At 42.8% G+C, this 27,168-nt stretch overlaps 1 protein-coding gene across 7 annotated transcripts in view; it reads right to left on the reverse strand.

Moving 5' to 3' along the window:
- The window catches only part of EGR2 (early growth response 2), a 107,728-nt gene that overhangs the window by 55,910 nt on the left and 24,650 nt on the right, over window positions 1-27,168 (reverse strand). For all 7 annotated transcript variants that reach the window (XM_055092883.1, XM_057298904.1, XM_057298903.2 and 4 more), the window contains one exon: window positions 25,323-25,366. The gene's annotated coding sequence lies outside the window, so the exon portion shown is untranslated. The remainder of the gene's footprint in view (window positions 1-25,322; window positions 25,367-27,168) is intronic.

Raw genomic sequence — 27,168 nt, forward strand, 5'->3', positions numbered from 1 at the left:
CATCAGCTTGCCAGTTTAAATGCTAGGATAACAGAATAGTTACTCAAATGGGCCCTGAAAGTCAGAGTGCCTTGGTTGGAATTATAACTCTGCCAGGCATGTGGTGCTGGACATGTTTCATAACCTCTCTGTGCCTTGGTTTTCTCATCTGTGTGATGGGGACAATAAGCAAACCTAACTCTTAGAGTTGTTGTGAAAAGCAAATAAACTAAAATATGTACAATATTTGGAATAATATTTGGTGCATATTAACTGCTCAATAAGCAGTGGTTATCATAATTAGATTCCCCAAGCTATACTATGCAGTCAATGCACATATTAGTTTAGAGTTTTTCCTCTGGCCTTTGCTTCAAACACATGCTGAAATTTTCTGTACTAATCTTTGTCCCTGCTCAACTCCAACCTTGGAGATTTGATTTTTATTGGGACAGCTTCAACTCCATAAAACTTGCAAAACCAAGGTAATATTAAGCTAAAAAGAGTCCCTAATTCATTTGCTGGATATAAGTTTGAAGTCAGAAAAATATGGCCAAAGAAAATATAAGAACTCTACATTTGTATAGAGGGGAAAATTAAGCATCCCAAAAATGACAGGATGAAAGAAGACTGAAAAAAATCTGATGAGAAACAAAACTCCATCTAGTCAAGATTGCAAGCAATATCTTGCATGAAAAGATACCTCCTGAATTTTATGCCTTTGAGAAAACTGAGGCATAAGGATGCGCTCAGTGTTGAGAGCCTATTATGGGCCAAGGGCAGAGGTCAGCATAAATTGCCTTTTTAATACTTATTCCCAATCCCTATGATTCTGATCTTACAGAAGGGAACTACAGTGTTACATAACTAGTAACATCAAAACTGGATTCCCACCCAGCTCTGAGATGGCTCCCAACCAACAGAGCTTTACATTTTAACCACACTGCTTTCTTGTTGCTGCTAATTATGCCTCTTATAAACTTTATTTATTTCTTTATTTTTAGATGGAGTCTCGCTTGTCGCCCAGGCCGGAGTGCAATGGTGCAACCTTGGCTCACTGCAACCTCCGCCTCCCAGGTTCAAGTGATTCTCCTGCCTCAGCCTCCCAAGTAGCTGGGATTACAGCCACCATGCCCAGCTAATTTTCATATTTTTAGTGGAGACAGGGTTTCACCATGTTGTCCAGGCTGGTGTCGAACTGCTGACCTCAGGTGATCCACCTGCCTTGGCCTCCTGAAGTGCTGGGATTACAGGCGTGAGCCACCATGCCCAGCTACCTCTTATAAACTTTTGAGTGAAATTTCATAGCCTGGAGGTTCAAAACAAGTATTTATTCAAGGCCAGTTTCCAGTCTTAGCTCTGTAGCCCCCAAAGCTGGGATGGAGGAAAAGCCTCCCATGATCCCCTGGTTGAAGTCTTAACTTCCAGCTCCTCAGAATGTGACCTTATTTGAAGATAGGTCGTTGTGGATGTAAGTAGTACAGTTAAGATGAGACGAGTTTCTACTGGACTAAGGGGTCCCTTAATGCAATATGATTGGTGTCCTTATAAGAAGAGGAGAAGGGATACCGAGCAGACACATGAGGAAAGGTGTCACACGAGGCATTGAGATGCTGCAGCTGCAAGCCAAAAAAGGCTAGGAAGAGGCAAGGAAGGTGTCTCCCCTACAAGGAAGGTGTCTTCTCTACAAGGAAGGCCCTGATGACACCTTGACTTTGGACTTCTAGCCTCCCAATATGTGACACTTTGTCACAGCAGCTTTAAGAAACTAATGCACACCTACCCCACCCTGGAGTTGGGGGAAAACTGAAATAAACAGAGGATGTTCTTTTGTGGGCTCTCTGTTGTCACTGTGCTCATGTGATGATAGTCATGACAATGATACTGTGGCAGACACTGTTGGTTCTTCCCCAGTTGCCATCCTTCCCCACTTTTGCTAACAGATCCCCTATTTGCTCAGATATTAACCTCTGCCTCCTTCATGGGTCCCTCTAGTTCTGTAAACACGTGGACTTTATGCATTTGGAAGGATGCTCTGATTGGACCCATTAAACTGAATTAGCTCCTTACAGCCTATCTTGTTGGCAGTATTTCAAAGCTCAAGAATCTGCTAGGTTTTGGCGTCCACATGCTAAGCCCGAAGGGGACTTCAGCATTCTGCTTTGTCAGCCTGAAAGGAAGGAGTAAGTGATTCATCCACCAACTCAAAAAAATTAATAGATTTGGTGGCTTATGCTGGTGTAATTACTAACACTTACTAACATCCCAACAATAGCATCACTGGTGAGTCTGTAGAGATGTGGTAGTCATCTCTCTGCTTCTCTTCTTCTCCTCCCTCAAAACGACTGGTGGATGGGCACATGTGAAAATGTTCTTATTATTCAAATTGAACTTAATAATTTAATTTTTAATATTTTTACATACTTTATTTATATAAAGTTCAAAAATAGACAAACCAATATATGCTGTCAGAAGTGAGGAGAGAGGTTAGCTTTGGTGAGGAGGGAGGAGGCATGAGAGGGCTGCAGGGTGTTGGTAACACTGTCTTCTTGAGCTGGGTGCTGGTCACACAGGTGTGTTTATTTTATAATGTGTGTGTTTTGTGCACTTTTCTGTACCTATGTTGCATTTCAGTCATGTTTTAAAAATATATTTTGGTTTGCACTAATTCTAATGTCCTTTCTTCCAGTGCACTGTTTCCACATGAGTTCATCCTAAAACAATACCTCTTGGAAGGCTGGACTTGATAGAGAATTCAGTTAAGTAGTATTCGGTGGTTACCTAGGCTCCAACTATTAACTATTCCCCAGGATCAGGTTGGCCTCCCTGCCGCTCCGAGTCACCGCTTTCTAGGAGTTGACAGCTGCTTCCTAATTCACTTTTTTAAAAGTACTTTTTCCTAATTTTGTTTCTGGAAAGTGTTCTTACAAAAGAGGTCTATTTCGCATGAGAAGACCTGAGGCCTGCTTCCCCATGAGCTGAGCTCTGAATATGCAGCTTCTATCTTACATAACGCCCCCCTCCCCATCACACCTGACTGCCTGGAGTTGAATTCATTAAACTGATCCTTTGCGTGAGCAGAGGCATCGCTTTCAAAACCGAGCAGTAAGCAAATGACTAACTGCTTTCCCATCTGCACACATTCTGCATCGGCTTTCAGGGGGGTTTACCTACTACGTCTAAAGTAGTTATGAATAATCAAAATATAGTTTTCAGAAGAACTGCTCATTACACATTACATCACATGACACTTCCATCTCAGTTCAAGAAAAAAAAAAAAAAAAAAACCTTAAGAAATGCATCTGCAGACAAATTTTCCTGATTGAGTGTCATTTTGTTCACCCTTGGCAGCCGGGACAGATAAAATGTTGGCATAATAAATTGCAATTTTTATCTAAAGTTTTCGATTCTCTTTGAAATTCTTGGTTGAAGATCAAAATGGACCAAAGTTTTCTCAGTTTTCCCACTGGGAACTGCTTTTGTGAAGAAAGTTTAATTGATTTGATAAACATTTTTTTCATTACTACAAGCTAAATTCTGTGGCTGGTTTAAATACATATATATAATTCAGAATGCTTCCAATATATTAAGGGAAACAAAAATGTGAAAGTATCACTCTAAGACAAAGCCCATAGTGAAAAGTATTGAAACAGAGGTACCGAGGTCAGGACTGGATTCCTGAAGGAAGTGACATTTATTCTTGAAGAATGGGTGGCATTTTAAAGGTGGAGATGGAGAAGAGGAAAGGTCATTCCAGGTAACAGGAACAATTTTAGGAAATGTAGAAGAGCAAAGGAGGACAGATGAGGGAAATATGAGAATGTATTAAACAATGTAGCCAGAGGTTTGGGTGGGAGATGATATTAGAAGTTAACACAGTGCTGGGAAGGAGACCAGAAGCCAGATGTTACAGAGTTTGGGTTGAAGGTTTAAAAAGATTCCTGGGCCGGGTGTGGTGGCTGACACCTGTAATCCCAGCACTTTGGGAGGCTGAGGTGGGCGGATCACCTGAGGTCAGGAGTTTTAGACCAGCCTGGACAACATGGCGAAACCCCGTCTCTACTAAAAGTACAAAAAATAGCCAGGTGTAGTGGTGGGCGCCTGTAATCCCAGCTACTCGAAGCTTGAACCTGGGCGTTGGAGGTTGTAGTGAGTCCAGATCTCACCACTGCACTTCAGCTGGGCGACAGGAATGAGACTCCGGGAGCGATGGCTCACGCCTGTAATCCCAGCACTTTGGGAGGCCGAGGCGGGTGGATCACGAGGTCAGGAGATCGAGACCACGGTGAAACCCCGTCTCTACTAAAAATCCAAAAAAAAAAAAAATTAGCTGGGCGCGGTGGCAGGCACCTGTAGTCCCAGCTACTCGGGAGGCTGAGGCAGGAGAATGGCATGAACCTGGGAGGCGGAGCTTGCAGTGAGCCGAGATCGCACCACTGCACTCCAGCCTGGGTGACAGAGCAAGACTCCATCTCAAAAAAAAAAAAAAAAAAAAAAATCAAGAGTGAAGTAATATTGTTTTCAGGCATGTGTGTGTGTGTGTGTGTGTGTGTGTGTGTTAAAACATACATAACATAAAGTTTACCATATTAATCATTTTTTTTCCTTTTTGTTGAGACGGAGTTTCCCTCTGTCGCCCAGGCCGGAGTGCAAGGGCAAGATCTTGGCTCACTGCAACCTCTTCCCCCCAGTTCACAAGATTCTTCTGCCTCAGCCTCCTGAGTAGCTGGGATTAGGGTGTGTGCCACCACACCTAGCTAATTTTTGTATTTTTAGTAGAGATAGGGTTTCACAAGTTGGCCAGGCTGGTCTCGAACTCCTGACCTCGTAATTCACCTGCCTTGGCCTCCCAAAGTGCTGGGATTACAGGCGTGAGCCACCGTGCCTGGCCATCAACCATTTTTAAGTGTACAATTCACTGGCATTAAGTACATTCACATGGTTGTGTCACCATCACTACCATACACCTCCAGAACTTTGTCATCTTTCTCAACTGAAACTCCCCATTCTCTGCTTCCCAAGCCCCTGGCAACTACCTTTCCACTTTTTGTGACTGAATTTGACTACTCTAGATACTTCATATAAGTGTATATAAAATACAAACTTTGTCCCTTTATGACTTATTTCACTCAACATAATATCTTCAAAATTTATTCATGTTGTAGCATGCATCAGAATTGTTTCCTTTGTAAGACCGAATAATATCCAATTGTACGTATATGCCACAATTTGTTTACCCGTTTATAACACTTGGGGTGTTTCTACTGCTTGGTGAATAATGCTGCCATAAGCATTGGTGTACAAATATCTGCTTGAGTCCCTGCTTTTACTTATTTTGGGTCTATACCCAAAAGTGGAATTGCTGAATCGTATGGTAATTTTATGTTTAATCTTTTGAGGACTCATCAAATCATTTTCCACAGTGGCTGCACCATTTTACCTTCCCACCAGCAATGTACAAGGGTTCCAGTTTCTCTGCATCTTCACTAACACTTGTTATTTTCTGGGTTTGTTTGTGTTTTTGTTTTGTTTGGTTTTGTTTTGTTTGGTATTGTCATCCTAATGGGAGTGAAGTAGTGTCTTATTATGGTTTTGATTTGTATTTCCCTAATGAGTGATATTAAGCATCTTTTCATGTGCTTAGTAGCCATGTGTATTTCTTTGGAGAAATGTCTATTCAAGCCCTTTGCCCAATTTTAATTAGGTTGTTTTATTGTTACTGAGTTGTAAGAGTTCTTTGCATGTTATGGATATCAATCCCTATTAGGTATTGACTTGTAAATATTTTCTCCCATTCTATGGATTATCTTTTCACTCTGTTGATAGTGTCCTTTGATGCACAAACGTTTTTGTTTGGTTGGGGATTTTTTGCTTAGATTTGCCTTTTATGTATTTTTATTGACACATAGTATTTATATATATATTTTGAGGTACATGTGATATTTTGTTACATGTATAGAGTGTGTAATGATGAAGTCAACATTTCAAGTCCTCTCTTCTAGCTATTTTGAAATACACAATACATTATTGTTAACTATAGTCACCCTGTTCTACTATCAAACATTAGAACTTATTCCTTCTAACTGTATGTTAAGTAATCTCTCTTCATCTCTTCCCCCACCCACACACCCTTCACAGCCTCTGGTATCTATTATTCTACTGTCTATCTCCATGAGATCAACTTTTTTAGCACCCACACATGAGTAAGAACATGTGATATTTGTCTTTCTGTTCCTGGCTTATTTTACTTATCATAATGGCCTCTATTTCCATCCATGTTGCTGCAAATGACTTGATTTCATTCATTTTTATGGCTGAATAGTATTTCATTATGTATATAGACCACATTTTCTTTATGCATTCATTCGTTGATGGACAGCTGGGTTAACTGATGCACAAGTGTTTTATTTTGATGAAGTCTAACTTATCTATTTTTTCTTTTTTACCTATGCCTTTGGTGTCATATCTAAGAAGTCATTGCCAAATCCAGTGTCATGAAACTTTATGTTTCTTCTGAGAGCTATAGTTTTAGCTCTTACATTTAGGTCTTTGATCCACTTTGAGTTAATTCTTGTACACAGTGTAAGGCAAAGATCCAACTTTATTCTTTTTGCATGTGGGCTATCCAGTTTTCCCAACATCATTTGTTGAAAATACTATCCTCTCCCTATTGGATGGCTTTGGCATCCTTGTTGAAAATAATTTATCCATATATCCAAGGGTTTATTTATGGACTCTGTATCCTATTCTATTGGTCTATATGTCTGTCTTTATGCCAGTTCCACAGTTTTGATTACAGTAGCTTTGTAGTGAGTTTTGATTACTGTAGCTTTGGTCTACAAAGTTTTGTTTGTCTGTTTCTTTGTTTGTTTGTTTGTTTTTGAGACAGAGTCTCACTCTGTCACCCAGGCTGGAGTGCAGTGGCATGATCTTGGCTCACCGCAGTCTCCACCTCCCAGGCTCAAGTGATTCTCCCACTTCAGCCTCCCGAATAGCTGAGACTACAGGTCCACACCACCACGCCCAGCTAATTTTGTATTTTTAGTAGAGACGGGGTTTCACCATGTTGTCCAGGCTGGTCTTGAACTCCTGACCTCAGGCAATCCACCCGCATTGGGCTCCCAAAGTGCTGGGATTACAGGCATGAGCCACCATGCCTGGCCCATGTTCTACTATAGTTCGGAATTCAAAAAATGTAAGACCTCCAATTTTATTCTTCATCTTCAAAATTGTTTTGGCTATTTGAGGTCCTTGAGATTCCATATGAATTTAAGGAGGAATTTTTCTGTTTCTGCAAAAAAAAATCCTTGGGATTTTGACAGAGATTGCATTGAATCTGCAGATTGCTTTGGGTAGTACTGACATCTTAACAATATTAAGTCTTCCCAATTCATGAACATGGACTGTCTTTCCATTTACTTGTATATTTTAAAGTGACATCTTATTTTTTGTTAACATTTTCATTCTATGTGTGTAACTTGTGACAAAGGGGGCTGTTAAATGCCACACAGAAGGCACATGATAAATACATGTCGCTGAATCAAAAACAAACAAAAAGCAGAATGACAATTGCAATTGCACAAACTATGCTCGCCAGAGCTAACAGTTATAATATGCAGCTAGGCTTATCTAAGCAAGATTGTGAGATTGGTCATTGATTTCTTCTCCCCCTCCCTTCAGAAACTCTCATGCTTTTCACAATTCCCCCTTTGCTCTATCCATCTCAAGCCTCTCCTTAGGAATCCCTCCTCCTAGAAAAGAAAACTATGTTTTAAAACTCTAGTTCATGGAGTTGTAATAGAGTGAAATTCACAATTTTAAAATGCATGGTGCAGTAAGTTTTCACAACTGTTTACAGTCATCTAATCTCAGAGCCAGGCTTTGGAAGTAGACTCAAGGGCAGCTTCGTCCATCACACATGAAAAAAGTCGGTTTGCCGTTTGATGGTTCCTCAAAAAATTGAACAAAATTACCTTATCACTCAGCAATTCCACTTCTAGGTATGGACCCAAAAGAATTAAAAGCAGCAGCTCAGATATTTGTACACCAACGTTCATACCGGCATGACTCACAATAACAAAATGGGGGAAACAGCCCAAGTGTCTGTAGATTGATGAATGGATACAACATGTTATATACATGTGATGGAGTATCATTCAGGCCCAAAAGAAATGAAGTCCTGGCACACACAACAACATGGATGAACCTCAAAGACATTATGTGAAGTTAAATAAGCCAGTCACGAAAGGACCAGTACTGTATGAGTCCACTTACATGAGGCACCTAGAATAGGTAAGTTCTAGAGACAGAAAGTAGAATGGAAGTTATCAGGGGCTGGGGAAGGGGACAATGCGGAGTTATTATTTAATGGCCACAGAGTTTCAGTTTCCAGTGATGAAAAAGTTTTGAAAACAGGTAGTGGTGATGGTTATACAACATTAGAAATGTGCTTAATACCATTTAACCATTCAGCATGGTTACAATGATAAACTTCATGTTATGTATATCCTATCGATTTTCATATTTTTTTTTCAAAAGTGGGTGGTCTTTACCATGAAGGAACACAGACAACTTCAAATCCTCTGACTTAACATGGGACACACACACAATCATGAGAATAAATATAATATTGTAAAAATATAGAATAAGAACAGATCAAAGAACACTGCAAGCTGGGAGAAGGCTGGAAAAAGAGAAAGAATCTGAAGGCAGGGCCACCAGATAAGAGGTACTGCAATGGTCTCAGAATGGCCTGAGCTGAGTATCACAGAGGGAAAGGGAAGATGGTTCACATACAGGAGGAAGAGTGAACTCATGGTATCAATTAATGTGGCACAAGGCAGAAGGAAGAGGGGAAAACGCAGGCCAGGACCACATCATGACTGTCGTGGGCCCTGGGCACTTTTCTTAGAGAATGTTTCCTCCCTAAAGTATATATATATGTTTGTATTCTAGAGGAACAATGTTTTTTGTCCTGAAGGTACATTTTTTTATTTTAATTTAAAAAGGAACCAAAACATTTCATGGGCCCCTAAATGGCACTGCCCCTCCTGAGACTGCACTGGGCCAGTCCTGTGTGAGGAATAGATGGTCTCCTGCCGAGAATATTCATCCTCCTTCCCCTTCCCCTGCAGCCTCCCTGTCTCATTTATTGCTTGAGGTATTGAGGACTTTGTTACTGCAGATATGTGATAGGGTGGCACAATGCTGTTGGGGACAGTAACTCAGTGTGGGGGTTAAGATCCAGGACTCCAGAATCAGAACAATTTGGGCCTGAATCACAGCTCCCACTGCCTGGCTGTGTACATTGAGCATGTTACTTAACATTTCTGAGCCACAGTGTCTGTCAAATGAGTATGAGTTCCCAACATCCTAGAGGTTTTGTAAGAATTAAAAGTCGTAAGAGAACAACCAGCTCAGCATGGCGCCTGGTACATGGCTGGCAAGTGCAGGCAACTCCATCACCTCTCCTGGCTTGGCACAAACAGACACAGTGGTTTGGAGTTTGTAATGAGCGGGAGGAGGAAAGGCATGAAGATACCTGGAGAGGGGAAACAGAAGGGGCAGGAAGTCCAGAGAGTAATGGAAGGGACACGAACCGTTTGCAATTTTGCCAGGAGCAGGCCCAATTAGCCTACGATCTCCCACCACACTGCCTGGAGTGTTGCCTCTTCTAAGCACACAGAGGCTCCTGTCACCAGCTACAAATACCCTTGATATGCTCCCCTCTCCCAGAGCTGGGAAACAAACCAAAGGCATTCAAGGTTTCCAATTCGCTTTAGTTCTCATTTCCCTGTGGCCTCCTTTTCTCCTTTCTCGCATCCATCCCCACTCCAGATTTGCCATTCCTCACACTCTCCTGCCTTTTGCCTCACGTGGTTTCTTTTGCCTGCAATGCCCTTTGGGAGAACTTCTGCTCATTCTAGAAGACCCAGCTCCAGTGTCTCCTCTGCAACTGCCTCTGCAAAATCAATCCCTCCCTCTCCTGGGTTTCCACTGCACCTGCGTTACTCTATTTATTACTCTTCCAGATAATCATTTGTTTACATCTCTCCCCAGCTGGAAGGTGAGCTCCAGAAGGGGAGGGGCTGCTGGACTCTCCCTCCTGGGCCACCCCCACCCCCACCTCACCCTGCCCCCACCCCAACCATTGCCCCACCTCCTGCACATGCTGGCAGCCCATGAATGAGGAAAGGGAGGTTTCTTCATTGTTTACTTGATTTTGGAATCGCTCTTCTCACACCTGTTCCAACAAAGGACTCTGATTTATGTAGCGAATTAAAGATTCAACACTTAACAAAGTTGCAGTGCGACATGAAGGGGCAAGAAACTAGAATTGCTTCCAAGACAGGAAAATAACAGGGGGATTAATTTGGTGATTACACCTGGGTCCCCAGGCAGCTATTTCTAAGGGAATGGGGTGGAGGGAGTCAGTGGCACCCCCAAAGGCTTGGGATTCATCTATATAATCAGCACCCAATGGGTAAAAATTAGGGCAAGGGGCTGGATGGCTGCCTCCAGCACCTCCCCCACTCCCACATTTCTCCCTGACTCCCCCAGCCCCTCCCCAGACAGCACTGGGTCTCTTCTCTTCTTCCCTTTCAAGGTTATTCCCCTATTACTGATTTCTACTTAACCTTGACCTCACCCAGGTGGAAACTCTGGGGTTAGGAATAATTTGTCTTAGTCTCTCGGAATGGCTCTGTCAATTGCTTTCTGGAATTGCTTTTTTTCTGGGGATTGTGGGGAGCAATCTGCCAGACCCCCAGTGTCCACTTCAGTGGTGTGCTCTTAGCAGGGCAGGGCAGACTTCGGTGGTCCTGATTCATTCTGGATTACTCCTTCACCCCGTCTGACTCCTCCATCACCTGGAGCCTGTAGAGGCACTGTGTGCCTGAAACCTCTGGCCATCCCTATAGCTGCAGAAGGGTTGCGGTGTCTCCATTCTCAGAATTGCTGGGGCGACTGGCGAATGAAGATTGGCTTCTAGAGAACAGCCCTGAGGAACATGGTGAGAAGCTGCTGTGGCCCTGTAGCCAAGGGTCCTGCTTCCTCCTGTGCATCTGAGAGCTTATTGTGTATCAGGTGATCTGGGAGACACCTGGTTGTCATGACTGTACACTGCCCTGGAGCAGGTTGGAGCCCTGGAAGGTGGTGCACAGACCGCATAAACCCTGGTTTCATTAGTTTTGTCCCTAAGGACCTATGTGTCCCTGCCATCCAGAGCATCTGTGGCCTTCTTCTCATTCTCATGGGCACCACCCTGGCTCAAAGTCCTTGAAATGAAATACATGTCACCCAGGCTCTTGCAAGAATCTCCTCTTTTCCTCACTTATTTTTGCAACAATCTCCTCACTTGCTCTTGCAAGAATCTCCTCCCTTCCTCACTGTACTTTCTGTACAGTGCTGCTGAAGGAATGTCCTAAAGTACACGACACAGCTATCCATTTACTGCAGTTTAATAACAAACTAATCTAGGTGATAGGAATCAGAAGAGCGGTACTTGTGCGTATGGTGACTATTGCCTTGGATGGAGCATGAGGGAGCCTTCTGGGGTGTTTGAAATGCTCTGTGTTTTGATCTCACCGAGCTGCATATTATTACTTATGTTACATTTATAAAAATTCATTGAGTCTTCCACTTCAGATTTGTGTGCTTTGGGCTGGCCTCAGTGGCTCACGCCTATAATCCCAGCAACTCAGGCAGCTGTGGCAAGAGGATGGCTTGAAGCCAGGGGTTCAAGACCAGCCTGAACAACATAGCAAGACCCTGTTTCTACAAAAAAAAGTTAAAAATTAGCCAGGCATGATGGTGCACACCTGTAGTCTCAGCTACTTGGGAGGCTGAGGCGGGAGAAGCCCTCGAGCCCAGAAGTTTGAGGCTGCAGTGAGCTATGATCGCGCCGCTGCACTCCAGCCTGGGTGACAGAGGGAGACTCCATCTCTTAAAAAGAAAAGAAAAGAAAAGAAACATTTCTGCACTTTACTGTATGTATGTTAAGCCTCAGTAAGAAAAGCAAAAAAAATAAAACTAAGTCTGCATTCATAAAAAATGATTTTAGGGCCAAAAACATGTTAGGGATTCAGGGATAGAATACGCAGCCTCTACTACCCATTCCTCCTTCACATTTGCCTTCTAGACTTCTCACCTCTTCTCCTGGAGTATCACAACTAGACTGTTTCCTGATGTCCCAGATACATCCCTTTACTCGTCAGCTTCCTCCGAAGTCCTCTGCGGGCCTTGCTCCCACCACCATCTCTTCCTACTACTCCTGGTCTCACTGCAAGGCTCAAAAACAAGATTAGCTCCTGAATGAAGCTTTCACCTTCTGAAAGGCGCATGCTCCCTTCTGCAATCCTGCATTCCTTGGTGCTTCTCTGCCCACAAAACTCCGTTTTGGGAGTTCTGCCCCTTTCCTGACCTTTTCTAGTTCTAGTAGACACAAGTTCCTTGAGGCAAGAAACTCATCTCTGATTCACCTGTGATCCACAAATACCTGCTGAGCTGACATAACAGAGAAAGGAAAGGGGGAAACACCATCAATGGTGTCCCAGACCCTCCCATCTTTGTCTCTCCCTGTTTAATTGCTGATGAACACACAATTCAAAATGTGAGCCAAAGCCTTGTTACCATCCCTGCCCCTAGACTTCTGCCCTGGTTAGAATGAGGGATTTGGGCTGCAGCGGTTGGTTAAGGCATTCAGTGCTCCAAAAACTAGCTCCAATGGCTTCATCGGAAAAAACAAAAGGGGATTGGGGTATGGGGCAGGAAGAACAACAGAAAAATGAGCAAATATGCCCACTGGCAAGTGGTCCCTCTGGGGACGTGATCTGCTTTTGTCTTCCTAAGCGTCTGTGTGGGGTATCTCTTCTTCTTCCAGAGGAGAGATCCCTGCTGCTTCTGCCACAGAAGAGAGAGCAGATCCAATTCCCAGGTATCAAATGGATTGGATCTGACTACCCAGAAAGCTGTCAGTTCTAAATGTGTACTTCCAGAGCATCACTTCAGAACATAACTTTGTGTACTGGTTTACATATACCTATGTTGCACCATGGATATGTTAATAAACAGATTGATCATCTACCATAAGCAAAGATTTGTATTAGGGATAATAGAGGATTCAAGAAACAGAATTCACTGTTCCTGCCTCCCACAGGATTTAAAAGGAGTTTGACATATTTAAGGGATGTTCGCTGAAGCATTGTTTACAAGAAAAAATTGGAAGCAACCTAAAAGTCCAACATGAGAAGGGCCAAACAAAATGCTGTACACTGGTTCCATAGAACACAGTGGAGCAATTTTTTTTTGAGGGAAGACATTATAGCCCCGGCCCCGACCCTTTTGAGATAGGGTCTTGATATGTTGTCCAGTCTGGAGTGTGGTGATGTGATCATGGCTCACTACAGCCTCAACCTCCCAGGCTCAAGGGACCCTCCCACCTCAGCCTCTGAAGGAGCTGGAACTATGGGCATGCACCACCATGCCTGGCTAATCTTTTTTTAATTTTTCATGAAGACAGGGTTTCATCATGTTGCCCAGGCTGGTCTTGAACTTCTGAGTTCAAGGGATCTGCCCTCCTTTGCCTCCCAAAGTGCTGGGATTACAGGAGTAAGCCACTGCAACCAGCATAGAATATACAGTAGAGCAATTTAACAGAACTTACTGGGGCTTACATATGTCAATGTTGGTAGATCTCAAAAATATATTGAGTGAAAAATATCATAGAATGATGCATACCATACAATGTCATTTATGCAAACACACACATAAGGAAAATAGCACTCTATATATCTTATGAATACATAACATATCTGCATGTAAAAGTGTGCTTTTTAAATGGCACAGAAGGACACATACCAGCTCTCTCTCTGGGACAGAAATGAAAAAGGGATGAACCTAGCTCAAAGTGGCTTTTGCTTTTCTCTATAATTTTGTTTTAAAAAAAGAATATATTTGTGTCTTACTTGTGAAATAAAGTTTTGAGTAAACCATTTAAGTAATTAGGAAGGCATGGCCTAAATACATGAGAAGCTTAGTAGTAAGAGTTCACCGATAACCACAACAACAATATAAGCAACATCACAAGGCAGAATAGATGTATTGCTCCACCATCAGCATCTGCAGTAATGGCCAGGAGTTCAGAAGAGGAAGAGCTTGCTGAGTGCTGGGGAGCTCTGAAAGGGGGCTAAGAAGTCAGGGCCTCTTTGAAAGTCTTTTAATAAAGGAATGCTGTGACCAGGTGGAGCTTTGTGAAGATCCATCTGGGCACAAGGGTGCAATGTGTTTAATTTAAAAATTGCATTATGAGTGTAGAGGTTTTTCTTTTTTTCTCCTTATACTTTCCAGGTCCTGGAAATTGAAGATGGTATCATACGATCTAAGATCTAGGAGGAAGTTAGAATAGGAAAATGAGGGATGCTTTGGTATAATCCTCAAGCCAAATGAACAAGTGATCAAGGACCCCCAGGAGGGTGTCTGGGGATCACCAAAGTTTACTTAGTTTCCTCCACTGGATTGTGAATTCCTTCAGAGCCGGGGCTATGATGTCTTCCCTCCTGGAGCCCCAGTGCATAGAATAGAACAGTACAAGATGCCACACAACAGGTACACCTCAGTGAACACTTGTTGAATGAACGAATGCTTGCATGCATGAATGAATGAATACTGCAGAAAGGTCAAAGAGATTCGGATTTGTAAAAGGTTTGTCACTTGAATGGCTACCTCTTCAGTTTTGAGGGACATCTGTCCCTTCTCCATTCTCCCCTGCCAGAGCCCCCCTCCAAGTGTGTCTTTCACTTGCTTCTTGTCCCATCCCACCACCCCTCCACTACTCCACCCCTAAATCCTGGAGACCCTCTTTAAGACAGGGTGGAGAATGGCTGTCAGCTCTCAGTGGGGCTGGGACACAGAGGTCAAGAGAAGAGAACAAAATTAAAAAGTATTTGGAGGTCAGAGCTGGGAAGAGCTTCACAGCAGTTGGGTCAGAGAGTGATGTGTGTTAGGCGAGTGGGGACCTCTGACCTAAGGTGGAGGTGAGATGACCGCACAGGAAGAGATCAGGCAAATGAAAGGATTAGGGCCAGATTTCAGAAACTTGGATGTGGAACTGGTTCTTGCAGAGGCTTTCAAACATACATCTCAGAATCCTGGGGTTCCACAGATAACCTCCAGGGGTTTCCCAAACAATGAGGCTGCTTCTGCCAAGGAGAGAAGATGAGAACTGCCAGAGGGACCTGCTCAGCTGTTATCTGTCTTACACACTGGGGTTCTGAGTAACAGTTCATTTGAAGGAAGGACCCAGGACAGGAAAGAGAGAGAGAGAGAAAGAGAGAGAGAGATCATTCTGCTAAAGCATTTGAAAGAACATAGAGTTCATGGACTCTCTTTTTCTCTCTCTGTCACATGAAATGCGACATTATATAAAAAGCAATCTGGATGGAAAAGGTTCTCGATGAGTGTATTGAGATTGGACATAAAAAAAGAACTCAAGTGAAAGACAAATTCATTTGGAATTACCACAAATTTCCTGCCCCACCCCCTTCTCAGGTTTGGCATTACCCGCTAAAGGTCAAAATTCAGAGACTCAAAGCTCAGGATAAGGGAAGAAGTGGGGTATAGATAATTGGTGTTTAGCTGTTATTAATAATTATCAGCACTTTATTAAGTATTTTTCAGGAGTTCTGCTAAACCATTACATGCCTGATCTTAGGAATTCTCATAACATCTTCTGAGGTAAACCTTATTATCATCCCAACCAAGGCTCAGAGAAGTTGAACAACTTGCCCAACATCACACCAAATTGCAAGCAGCAGAGCTGGGCTTTGTACGCTGGCAGCCTAACTCCAAAGGCTCTAAGCATAAGCCCAGTTCAGTGGTGTATCCCCAGCGACCATGCAGTGAGCAGGTGTGATTGCAGTAAGGTACAGGTCCCTGCAGTAAAAGGTCCTGAGGAAGAGAGAACAACACTTCTCACCACCTGGCAAAAATACCATGTGACACTGTCCTCCATGGAAAATTCCAGAAGCCCCTCCCTGGACCCTCAGGTGAACTAACCACACATGCAAGGTTCATTCACTTCTGGATACTACATCTGAGGAGGGCTGAAAGGTGTCTCATTTTGCATCAGTGAATAGCAGGATGAAGGATCTGACTAACCATAAAGAGAAGACATTTAATCTAAAGAAGAGATTAGAAGGGAAGCAGGGAGCTATCTCAAATGCTCAAAGTGCTTTCTCAAAGAATAGTGACCAGACTTGTTTTGTGCAGCTCTGGATGGCAGAACTAGGGACAATGGGTTAGTAAGAGGATGGACAATGGGTTAGTAAGAGGAAGACAAATTACAAGTCAACATTGCCAAGGATTTTCCTTAGATCTGTCTGAAATGGCCACACTAGAGGTAGTGAGCTCTTTGTCAAAGGAAGCCATCAAGCAAAGATTGAGAATCAGAAATCATAATTGGTAAGAGAAATCTCATCTGTTGAGTGGAAGGTTACATGGCTACTAAAGCCTCTTCTGACACAAAGACTCCAAAAATTTATAATCATGTTTATTTTCCTTTTCAAAAATTCTGCCTCCACCAAAGACTTAAGAATGAACCCAACTGACAGGCCAGCCTCTAAAAGCATGGTGTCTTATGAATTCCTACATTCTGCATGTCTGTGAAAAAAAAGCTCTGACCTGTGACAGGGACCTATATGTCTCTCAGCAGAACCAACATTTTTCACACTAATAGTACAAGTCAGAATAAATACCATCTCCATTTGGAAGACAGTCCTTGACAGAAGAGAATTGGCCTGCTTGATTAGGAATATATGTCAGGCACTGATAATAGGGAAATCCTTTTCAGCCAAACCCCAGAACCTGAACAGTCATAATGAGGCGATTTAATGAGCCTCCTGTTCTACAACAATATTAATTACAACTCTGTGGCAGAAGGCAGCCAACTCAAGATAAAATAGGTAAAATGCACAGGAACTGGATCACATTCAGAATCTCTTCCCCAGATACAAATAGGCTTGCAGTCACATACATGTGTCTCTAGCAAGCAAATAGATTTAACACCTTTAAGCTGTTTGGAAGAAATACTTATGGAGTCAGTCTAAACAGCAGAAACGCTTCTGAACTTTGGGTTTATCTCTTAGAATACATCTACCCCAAATAAGTCTGGTGAGCCTGATCAGTCCTAACTTGTTGCTACCCTGGAGAAAGAAGAAAAAAAGAAGAGCAGTAAAGGCACCACTTGTCCGGACACCGTGGCTCACACCTGTAATCCCAGCACTTTGGGAGGTCGAGGCAGGTGGATCACTTGAGGTCAGGAGTTCGAGACCAGCCTGGGCAACATGGTGAAACCCCGTCTCTACTAAAAATACAAAAATTAGCTGGGCATAGTGGTGCATGCCTGTAATCCCAGCTGCTTGGGAGACTGAGGGATGAGAATTACTTGAAACTAGGAGGCAGAGATTGCAGTGAGCCAAGATCATGCCACTGCACTCCAGTCTGGGTGACCGAGCGAGATTCCATCTCAATAAAATAAAATAAAATAAAATAAAAAGGCACCACTTGTTGAGCAGGTAGGCATGCCTCCATCCCTTTTTTGGGGTCAGGTCTCACACATATTTCCACTTAAATAAATAGAATTTCTTCAGGTCAGATATCATCAGTCTCATTCAATAAATCATCACCAAAAGCCTGTTGACTGCTAATAGCTGTTGAGCACTTACTATTTGCTGGAGATTTCTTTACATGCTTTAAGTATTTTAGCTCATTTGGTCACCATGAAACACCCTGTAGTCAGTACTAGCAATGTGTCCCTTAATAGAAAGCGCAGCGATGTTAAGTGGTTTGTCCACACTACCAGTTAGGTGGAGCCAGGATTCAGACACAGGCTGATTATTCTAGAGCCAGGGTGCTTAACCACTAGGCAATGCTGTGCACTGTGTGTTTGCAGGCAACTTGTTCATGAAGTGAGTGCTGACTGAGCACCACTTATGTGTGCTGCACTGTGCTAGCTGCTGGGACAGTGATCAACGTGACAATTCCTGTCAGAGTAATCAGGCAATGCCAGCAGATCTAAGAAACTCCCATTCCCTGTGTGGTCAGCAAGGGCTTCTAGAAATGGTGACGTTTAACCAGAGGCCTGAAAGATGAGTAAGAGTTAGGCAGTGAGTCAGGAGGGAAGCTGGAGGAGGAAGAGGATACGGATGGGAATCCCTAGGGGTCAGTTCACAACGGCAGAAGCAGTTCACAACGGCAGACACTGTGCAAATATCAAGGAGTTACACACAGAGAGCGGAGAGACAGTCCTGACAGGGACTCAGGAGGAGGTAAAACTTGATCTAGGTCTTTAAAAATAGAGTAGGGAGGTAGGAATGTATATGATACATACTTTACATCTGTTGACATTTTCTCATATTTACATAACCCTCTCACTCAACTCAGACCCAGGGAACTGCCACATGGACAAAGGACTGACTCCAAGGGGTTAATCATCTGCCAATCAAAAGAAACCACAATGGACCGTTTTCTCTTTTCTCACTAAATCCACGTTGCAGAGATTTTGATGGTGCAAGGATGGGGTGGCTGCTGAAGGAAGCGCCAAAGAGGACAAGTATGGAATCCTGAGCCTCAACCCAGGCAGGCGCCTACCCATTCTGACACAGAGCATCGGAAACAGTTGGAAGCAAAGCCCACATCCATACAGCATATGCCCAGGGTCCATAGACTTGAAAACTCACACAGACCCCAGGCTCTGTCCCACAGCACACTGACTTGCAAACCCATGAAATGGTCCATGCCCACTCCCAGCTCCCCACTACTAGAGTGAGGCATCTTGCCTGGACCACCTGGCTCTGCCCATCTCAAACCTGCCTGCCTATGCAGTGGTTCTCCAATTTTAGCACACATTCAAATCACCCACAGGGCTTGCTGAACCATAGGTTGCCGGCCCCACCTCCAGAGTATCTGGTTCAGTAGGTCTGGGATGGTGCCAAGAATGTGCATTTCTAACAAGTTCCCAGGTGATGCCGATGCTGGTGGTCCCACATTGAGAATTGCTGCTCTTTGGCACCAGGCAAAGGCACCTCTCCAGAAAGACTTCCCCCAGCACTCCAGCCCTGCTGGCTTCTCTCCCCAGTCTTACTGCACATTTAAGTTAATATAGACTACAAAGATAAACCCAACTGCCTTGAGGAGCCAGACAGGCAATAGAATATGAGGGTTTGGACCAGCTTAGGTGCATTTGAGTACAGTTGTGTGAAAGATAGAAACTACTGTAAACTGGAGAATTCAGACACCAATAAAAGGGGGCAACTCACTCAGTTCTAGCCAATTTTTGCTGGGTGTGATTACAATACTACTATTTCAGAAATCTTGATTTTTATGTAAACTATCCCAATTTTTTAAAACTGGTTCAAGATTTTTGAAGACAGTAGGATGCATCAGGTGATCTCTTAGGCCTCTTGCAGCTTTAACACTTGATAGTTTGGGGCTTGTCAGGCATCCTGTAGAAAGTTCCCCAATCTGGGTCTGTGTGTTGTGTTTTCATGATTAGATTAGGGTTATGGACTTTTGTAAAGAATACAGCAGAGCTGAACGTCCCTCATAGACATGTTTCTGATGTTCCTCCCTGTGATCAGCCACAACACACCATCAAAAGACTTTATAACAGCCCCACAGTGGGGAAAAGGGAGCCATGACTGGCCATATTTGCCAATTTCCATGGTGTAAATATTCCCACCACAGCCAATGTGGAGCACCCACTGTGATGGCACCAAACACGAAATTGGAAAAAGGTGTGCACAATTAGCCAGCTCTGTAGTAGGAGCGGGCTCCTGCACTGCTTGTCAACTTGCTTTATTTATCCTCTGTGTTCTAAATCTCAACAAGCCAACCCTCCCTTGGTTCTGACTGAATGCCAGTCATGCACTCAGCACTCCACTAAAGGTTGTAGAGGAGAGCAAAGGGCTGTAAAAGATTAGTCAAGAAGTTAGGGTGAGTGAGATTGCAAGTTTTGAGAAGCCTGGTTTCAAATCCAGATCTGCCTCTTGTGAGTGTGTAACCTTGGTCAAATTGCTTAACCTCTTTAAGCAATTGATTTTGTATATACAAATAAATATATATGTGTATATGTATGTTTATATATGTGTATATATTTTATATATGTACATTTTATATATACAGTACTTGCTAAGTACTAAAAAATTGTATATATATACATTTATTCACACACACGTAACATATGTCATATATATATATACACACACATACACACAGCCTCTCAAGGAGCTTTCAGTCTAGCCCATATAAGGTTATATTAACATGTTCTAATTTAAAAGTTGTGTGGTAGTTACATGGGTGGTCATTTTATTATTCGTCTTTTAATTACACATGCATGGCATATAATCTTTCGAATGTATTATTTCACAATAAAAAATGATAATACAAATCTAAATGAAGTTCATCACTAAAATATGTCATCTCATTATCTCCCCAGCTCATCCATGTTACCATCTTGAAAAATGAGGTCATGACCCATTGGGAACTTGGCAGAGAACTTGGCCCTGTTGGATGTCAGCTGGACGCTTGAGAAAGCTAAGGGCATCTTAGTCCGTTTGCAGCTTATGGATGCCAGACTTGAAGAGATGTGAAGAGATTTCACTCAACTAAAGAGGATATGTGTTTATTCTTCCTGGGGACCCAAGTCAGAAATTCTAGCACTGCTACCACCACCATTGAGGGCTCTATTAAACTACTCCTGCAAATCATTAAGCAGGCTCAGAAATGGGGATAAGAGGAAATCTAGTGTGACTCAGAAAACACATAGGCCCATTTTTCACCTTCTATTTGAACACACTAGATGAAAGGCTTTCCAACAACTGAAATAAGTGATTCATATTTCTACCCAGGATCCACTAAATGTGGAGACTTCTCCCCCTTGTCCAAGTGATGCCTTGTTTTCAGGTGCTGTGTGTACTGAGAGCACCTGGAGCACTGGTGGACAGCAGGCATCCACCATTGGCAATCAAGACCACGGGACCTTCCCTGGGCTTCAGGTTCCTTCCTAAACCAGTTGGATGCATCAGGTGACCTCTTACGCCTCGTGGAGCCTTGATACTCACTGGTTTGGGCTGCAGTAGAATACTCTGGTGATGTGTTCTGGTCTCTCAAGGTGAAGAAGAAACCCACACAATCAAATCACATTACCATTACCCCCTTGATTTCTTATGCTTTTCCTTTGTTCCCAGTAAGATATTCTGATGCAGAAAATAAACAGGGAAAACAGTTTATTGCATTTAACCAAGTAAATGATTAAATTAACTAATGTGGCTGGACAAGGTGTTCCATGCCTGTAATCCCAGCACTTTGGGAATCCAAGGCGAGTGGATCACTTGAGGTCAGGAGTTCGAGACCAGCCTGGGCAACATGGAAAAACCCTGTCTCTACCAAAAATACAAAAATTAGCTGGGTGTGGTGGTGCACGCCTGTCATGCCAGCTACTCGGGGGGCTGAGGTTGGAGAATCACTTGAACCTGGGAGGCGGAGGTTGCAGTGAGCCAAGATCGCACCACTGCACGCCAGCCTGGGTGACAGACTGAGACTCCATCTTAAGAAAGAAAGAAAGAAAGAAAGAAAGAAAGAAAGAGAGAGAGAGAAAAAAAGAAAGAAAGAAAGACAGGAAGAAAGGGTAACAATAAAATAACTAATGCCTAAATAATGCCTGCTATGTGCCAGGCACCACTCTAAGTACTTCACAATATATTGATTCAACTGAGGAAGATACTATATTATTGTCACTCCCAAATTACAGATGAGTAAACTAAGGCATGGAGCAATTAAGTGGTTTGTCCAACGTCTCATAACTTCTAAGTGGCAAAGCCAGGATTATGAATCCAGGTAGTTTGGCTCCGGAATGTAGACTTTTTAGACTGTATGTTATCCAAATATGTGGCTGATAGAGTTGCCTTCCTTTGAGGAAGGAAAGCTAAAAGATCTCATTTTGTCAAGCTTAGAAACTACTCAGAATCCAGAAGTTTGAAGTTTCTATTTAGAATCATCTTTGTCACAGATTCTAAAAAATGACTCTGATTTTACCTGAAAAGGTATCCAAAGTTTTGCCTAAAAATGTTATCAGTCACTTCTTAATAGATCAGCAGTGGGAAGACTTTAAAACACAGGACAAATCAACGTGGTAGAGAGCACACTTCACAGAGGCAGGAAACCAGGGTTCCAGCCATTCAGCCTCCGACCCAACAAGCTGTGCACCTTGGGGCAGGTGCTTCACCTCTCTGAACCTCAGATTTCTCACTTGTTGATGAAGAAGTGAAGACAGATGACTTTGGAGATACTTTGCCTCTCCAAAAGAGGCTGTGAGTCTCTATTCTTCCCCCAACTATACAGATTGTTGGTGATGAAGAGATAAGGCAAATGGCAAGCAAGTTTCGACTCTGCTCTGAAGGCAGACACAAGACATGTAAATTCAGATCCCAGGAATGTGAGAGGAAGCTCTGGCATGGCCTTCCTATTTCAACAAACAACTAATCAATGCAGCAGCAGCCTGGTAATTAATAGCCACCTTTTCATTTTCAGACTCTGCTCATCATAGACTAATCCTTCAAACTACATATTTTTACCAAAGTTCATCCCAGACCCAGAAGGCATAGACAAGAAGGGACCTTCCCACCACAATCCTCCTTCACACTCTCTATTTTTTACATTTGATGATAGAAACAAAACTCTTAAAATATTCAACACAAAATGTTTGAGACTTCCAAAGTTTATGAATCATAACATATCATCAATCTGTATAAAACATGACAAATAAATGGTAAGTTCCTTCCCTATACCACAGAATCTACTGAAGAGCAGGCACTCAATGAATATCTGTTGATTTGTAATAAGCGTGTTTATGTGAAGTTCTAATTGCTACCAATAAGGAATCAGACTCATGCATGTGCTGATGAAACCTCAGTTCCTTCTGGGTTAATCACATACTTCATTCATCATCAGACAAGGCGGTAAGACCTCCTCAACATTTACCGCGGAAACTAAGACTTTACCAGAACATCCAATGCCCAGACTTCTCTCTCACACACTTCACTTAGGAACCAGCAAGACGGATCTAGCACACAGACGCTAATACCTGCAGTCACTCATGCTTGGGAAACCCTGAGCCTAGGACTTGATGAAAGTTTGGTGGATTATTCCCCAGCTCTCTTACCCATTTGGTTTTGTAACCTCAAGAGGTCAGAGCCAAAGGGCTTGTCAGTAAATGAAAGTGATTGGGGGAGGGGAGAGCGGGCAGAATTGTTAGTGAATTTAGGAAGTCACAGTCCAGTGGCTAGAGCTGCTTTGTCTTAAGAACCCCGTGTTCTGACTTTGAGGGACGCTGGATATCCGTGGCATTACTACCCAACCCAGGAGAAACCTGTCTCATGCAAGCCAGGAGACTTGAATCCATTATCTTAGTCTGTGTCTTTACAATCATGACACTAGGGTAGAGTAGCCTGAGGATCTTTTCTATATGGCCTTTTCTGAAAGGTCCGTATCAGGCTTGAACCATGAAGTAATTTGAAAATGACATTCTCATGGGATTTATTCCCAATTACAAAGACCATCGGTTAGTCCAAAGATGACCTTTAATTATCATTGTCATCATCTGAAGGCATTCAGTGACACTGGACTGCTGCTAGGATGTGTGGGGGAAGATGATATTCACCCTTTGGGAATTGAAGCACATCTCACTTCCTTAGAGTAACCTTTAGTCTTACAAAGAAGGCACCGCTCTTTACTTGACGAATTCTAACTAGCAATGAGATCTAGCCAAGGCTTGGAAGGTCTGGTCCTTAAATTCCAACTCTGCTGAGCGGAGAATGCATGTGGCCATTAGCTGAGTTTTCATCCTCAGTTGCCAATTCTTCCACTCTTAAGAATAATCACAATAACTGTCATACTTCCAACTTTTATTGTATAGTTTTTTTTCAACTGCTCAAACACCTTCCCAAACAATACCTCATTTGGATCAACTAAATTCTAAATAGTTTACTTTACCCTGTCATTCTGTTAAAAGTTTTCTTTTTTTTCCAGTCAGTTCTGGAATCCCTCTTAATTTTCTATTGTGAAGTACTCCCCAGACCTCCTTTAAGCTACCTGGCTTAAAAAAATGAAGAGTTAAGGGCAGGGGTGTCCAGTAGAAGTTTCTTCAATGACAGAAATGCCTTATTCCTGCACTGTCCAATAGAACACTTGACATGTGGCTAGTGCGACTGAAGAACTCAATATTAAATTTTATGTTAGTTTAATTAATTTAAGTGAAACCAGCCACATGGGACGAGTGGTGCTGTAATGGACAGTGCGGAAGTTAAACTGTCAGTCATCATGATTTAACCTCCTTTCATTTCCAAGTGATACTGATTTCCACCCATAAAAGATTTTAAAGTTTAAGTCAAGTTTCTATATATTCCATATGGTTTAAAACTGGAGTTGTGTGCTCTCCCCTCAAATGCAAATATGGCCCAACCACAATGTGCGGCAGTAGCAACTTTATTCTTCTGTAGGGTCTAGGAACCTTCACATCCCTGCTGGGAAGGCTCCATTCTTTCAGGCTTGTGAATTCCCCACCCGGCACCCACACAGCTCAGGGCTTCTAAAGAGCGGCCCTTTGTCCCCTTGCCTTGTGTGTCAAGGAGGCAAAGGATTCTGCTGCATGGTAATTAATCAAGTGACCCACTCCTACCTTTGATGTGGAAGAAAATAGTTAGGACCACATTGAAGAGGAGAAAGTGAAAGACAGCGACAGAGAAATGGGGGGCAAAAGGAGAGACGAAACTTGCTAGAGAGATGAGGAAAAGATAAGGCAGAAAAGGGAAGACAGACATGGTGGTAGTGTAGGGCACAGGCATTTCAAAGACAGATACCAGCCATCCTTCACCATTCCCTATTCTCAGAAAAACCAGGATGCCTCCCACCACTGTGGCAAGTTCCTTTTCTACTGCTGGCCACATTCAAGCCATGAGTCAGCCTAACTCAGAATAGGGGCCTCATAAAGGTTTATTGGGATGGTTTCAACAATACCTATTCACTTCCTGCTCCAGGGTCCCTATGCTAGTTTTTGCTTGTATCAACAAGAGGTGCACCCAAAGGGAGCATTCAGAAAGATCCTGACTAAGCCAGGGTGCTCCAAGGAACACATGGTAAGTCTGCAGGTCTCCTGTAGTCGGAAACTGCCTTTATCCAACTGAAAAAAAACAGAAATCCACAACTAACCACAGAGAAGGCAGGGACTAGGAATAATTTGTGATTAAATACAATAACTTGGTGGCAAAACCCTTCTCAAGGCCTTGCAGGGTTACCTTTAAATGAAGCTCTTTAGACAGTGGCTGGGTGGAGGGTAGCCCTGAAAGAGAGGATTGAAAAAGATATGGTGTTATTTCATTCAGTGAAAGAGAAATGAAGTAGTCAAAAACAACGGTTATGTTGGCATTTGTTTTGCCTTCCTTAAAAAAAAAAGAGAGCAAGAGCTATAATATGTGTTCCTTTTGTACATCTTAAAAACATGTTAGGGACACACCGAGCTGATAGATATGCAAAATTATGAATATTCCACTCAATAATTAAGCATGTCTTCTTTTCTTGGCCCTTTTAATGACAGCATTTCCTGTACAATCCATTTTAATCCAGTTCTTTGATATTTAAAAAAATGGAGATTCCTCTAATTGATTCATAGAGAATTTTTATTTATCCAAAGGAACTGAGAAAAGTTCAGTTTGGAGATAATTACTGGAGCTTTTTTATGAGGTTAAGAGTTGGCATGTACAGGGGAAATTATCAAAGATGCAACAAATTGATCTGCAGTTTCTCTAGAGAACAAACTTGATTTCACTCAACTGCATAAACACACAGACCCAACACACTTACCCTCTTCACGGTTCTCAGCTCAGCTGGATTTGGGGCCAGGCTATAATGTTATAAATGTTTTAAATGAGGAGCCAACCCTCTTGGGTCCTGTAAACATGTCCAGTTTTCCCTGATCAGACATCGGAGTCTGCTTAGGTCTGTCATAGGTGAATAGGTTTGTTCCCAGCCTATCCAACTCAAACCCTCTAGGAACTTATTTGAAAACCACAGAACATCATTCCATGCTTGATTTTGCACTAAGATCTTTCAGTGGGTTGAAACATACTGCACTTAAGAGCAGGTGTTCCTAGCTCCCGGCCCAGCTCCACGCCTGAGGAGGCTGCAGAGGGCATGCCATTCTCATTAACAATGCACCATTGCCAATGTCTCTTCCTGAAATAGGCTCACCTTGTTTCAGACAGAAGAAGGGGGTCAGACACAAGCAATACCTTGGCCACTCTATCTCCTGGGAAAATGCTTGCTTGCAAACCAAGGAAGGACACAAATAAGCATTAATACATGACTGTTCTCTAGATACATTAAGAAGGCCCCAAAGTGTCTTGAAGGGCAAACTTTGCCCTTAACCCTGATCTGTTGATACCCAAATTGATCCTAACATAGAAGGAAATTCAATGAGTATCTCCAATTACAGAGGATGGCCGATCAGAGATTTTATTTTATTTTACATTTTTTGAGAGAGGGTCTCTCACTCTGTTGCCCAGGCTGGAGTGCAGTGGCACAATCATAACTCACTGCAGCCTTGACCTCCCAGGCTCAGGTGATCCTTCTGTCTCAGCCTCCTGAGTAGCTGGGACTACAGGCATGTACCACAATGCCCAGATCATTTTTTTTTAAATTTTTTTGTAGAGACAGGATCTCACTTTGTTGCCCAGGCTGATCTCAAACTCCTGGGCTCAAACAATCCTCCCACCTCAGCCTCCCAAAGTACTGGGATTACTGGCATGAGGCATCATGCCTGGGCCAGAATTTTAGATACTATATTGTGTGACTAGCTGGAATGATATGGAAGATTTCCAAATCCAGAAGACTCAAAGACTCATTCTCCTTTCCTAATTTCCAATGAAATGCACATTTTGGGTCACTGGTGACTTACACAAGCTGATAAAATATCATCTCTTTCTGAACAGCTGTCCTGTCAGCTCCAGATAGTTGCTAAAGTGCTAGTAACAATAAAACATTGCAACATCACAAAGACTCACTCCGTCTATTTGACCAGGATGTCACGTACAGCACTGAGAAAGAATACCTTCTGTCAGAGGCCCACCCACGGCCTTCCCTGCA

Source organism: Pan paniscus, chromosome 8 (genome assembly GCF_029289425.2).
Source record: "Pan paniscus chromosome 8, NHGRI_mPanPan1-v2.0_pri, whole genome shotgun sequence".
NCBI classification, from domain to species: Eukaryota; Metazoa; Chordata; class Mammalia; order Primates; family Hominidae; genus Pan; species Pan paniscus.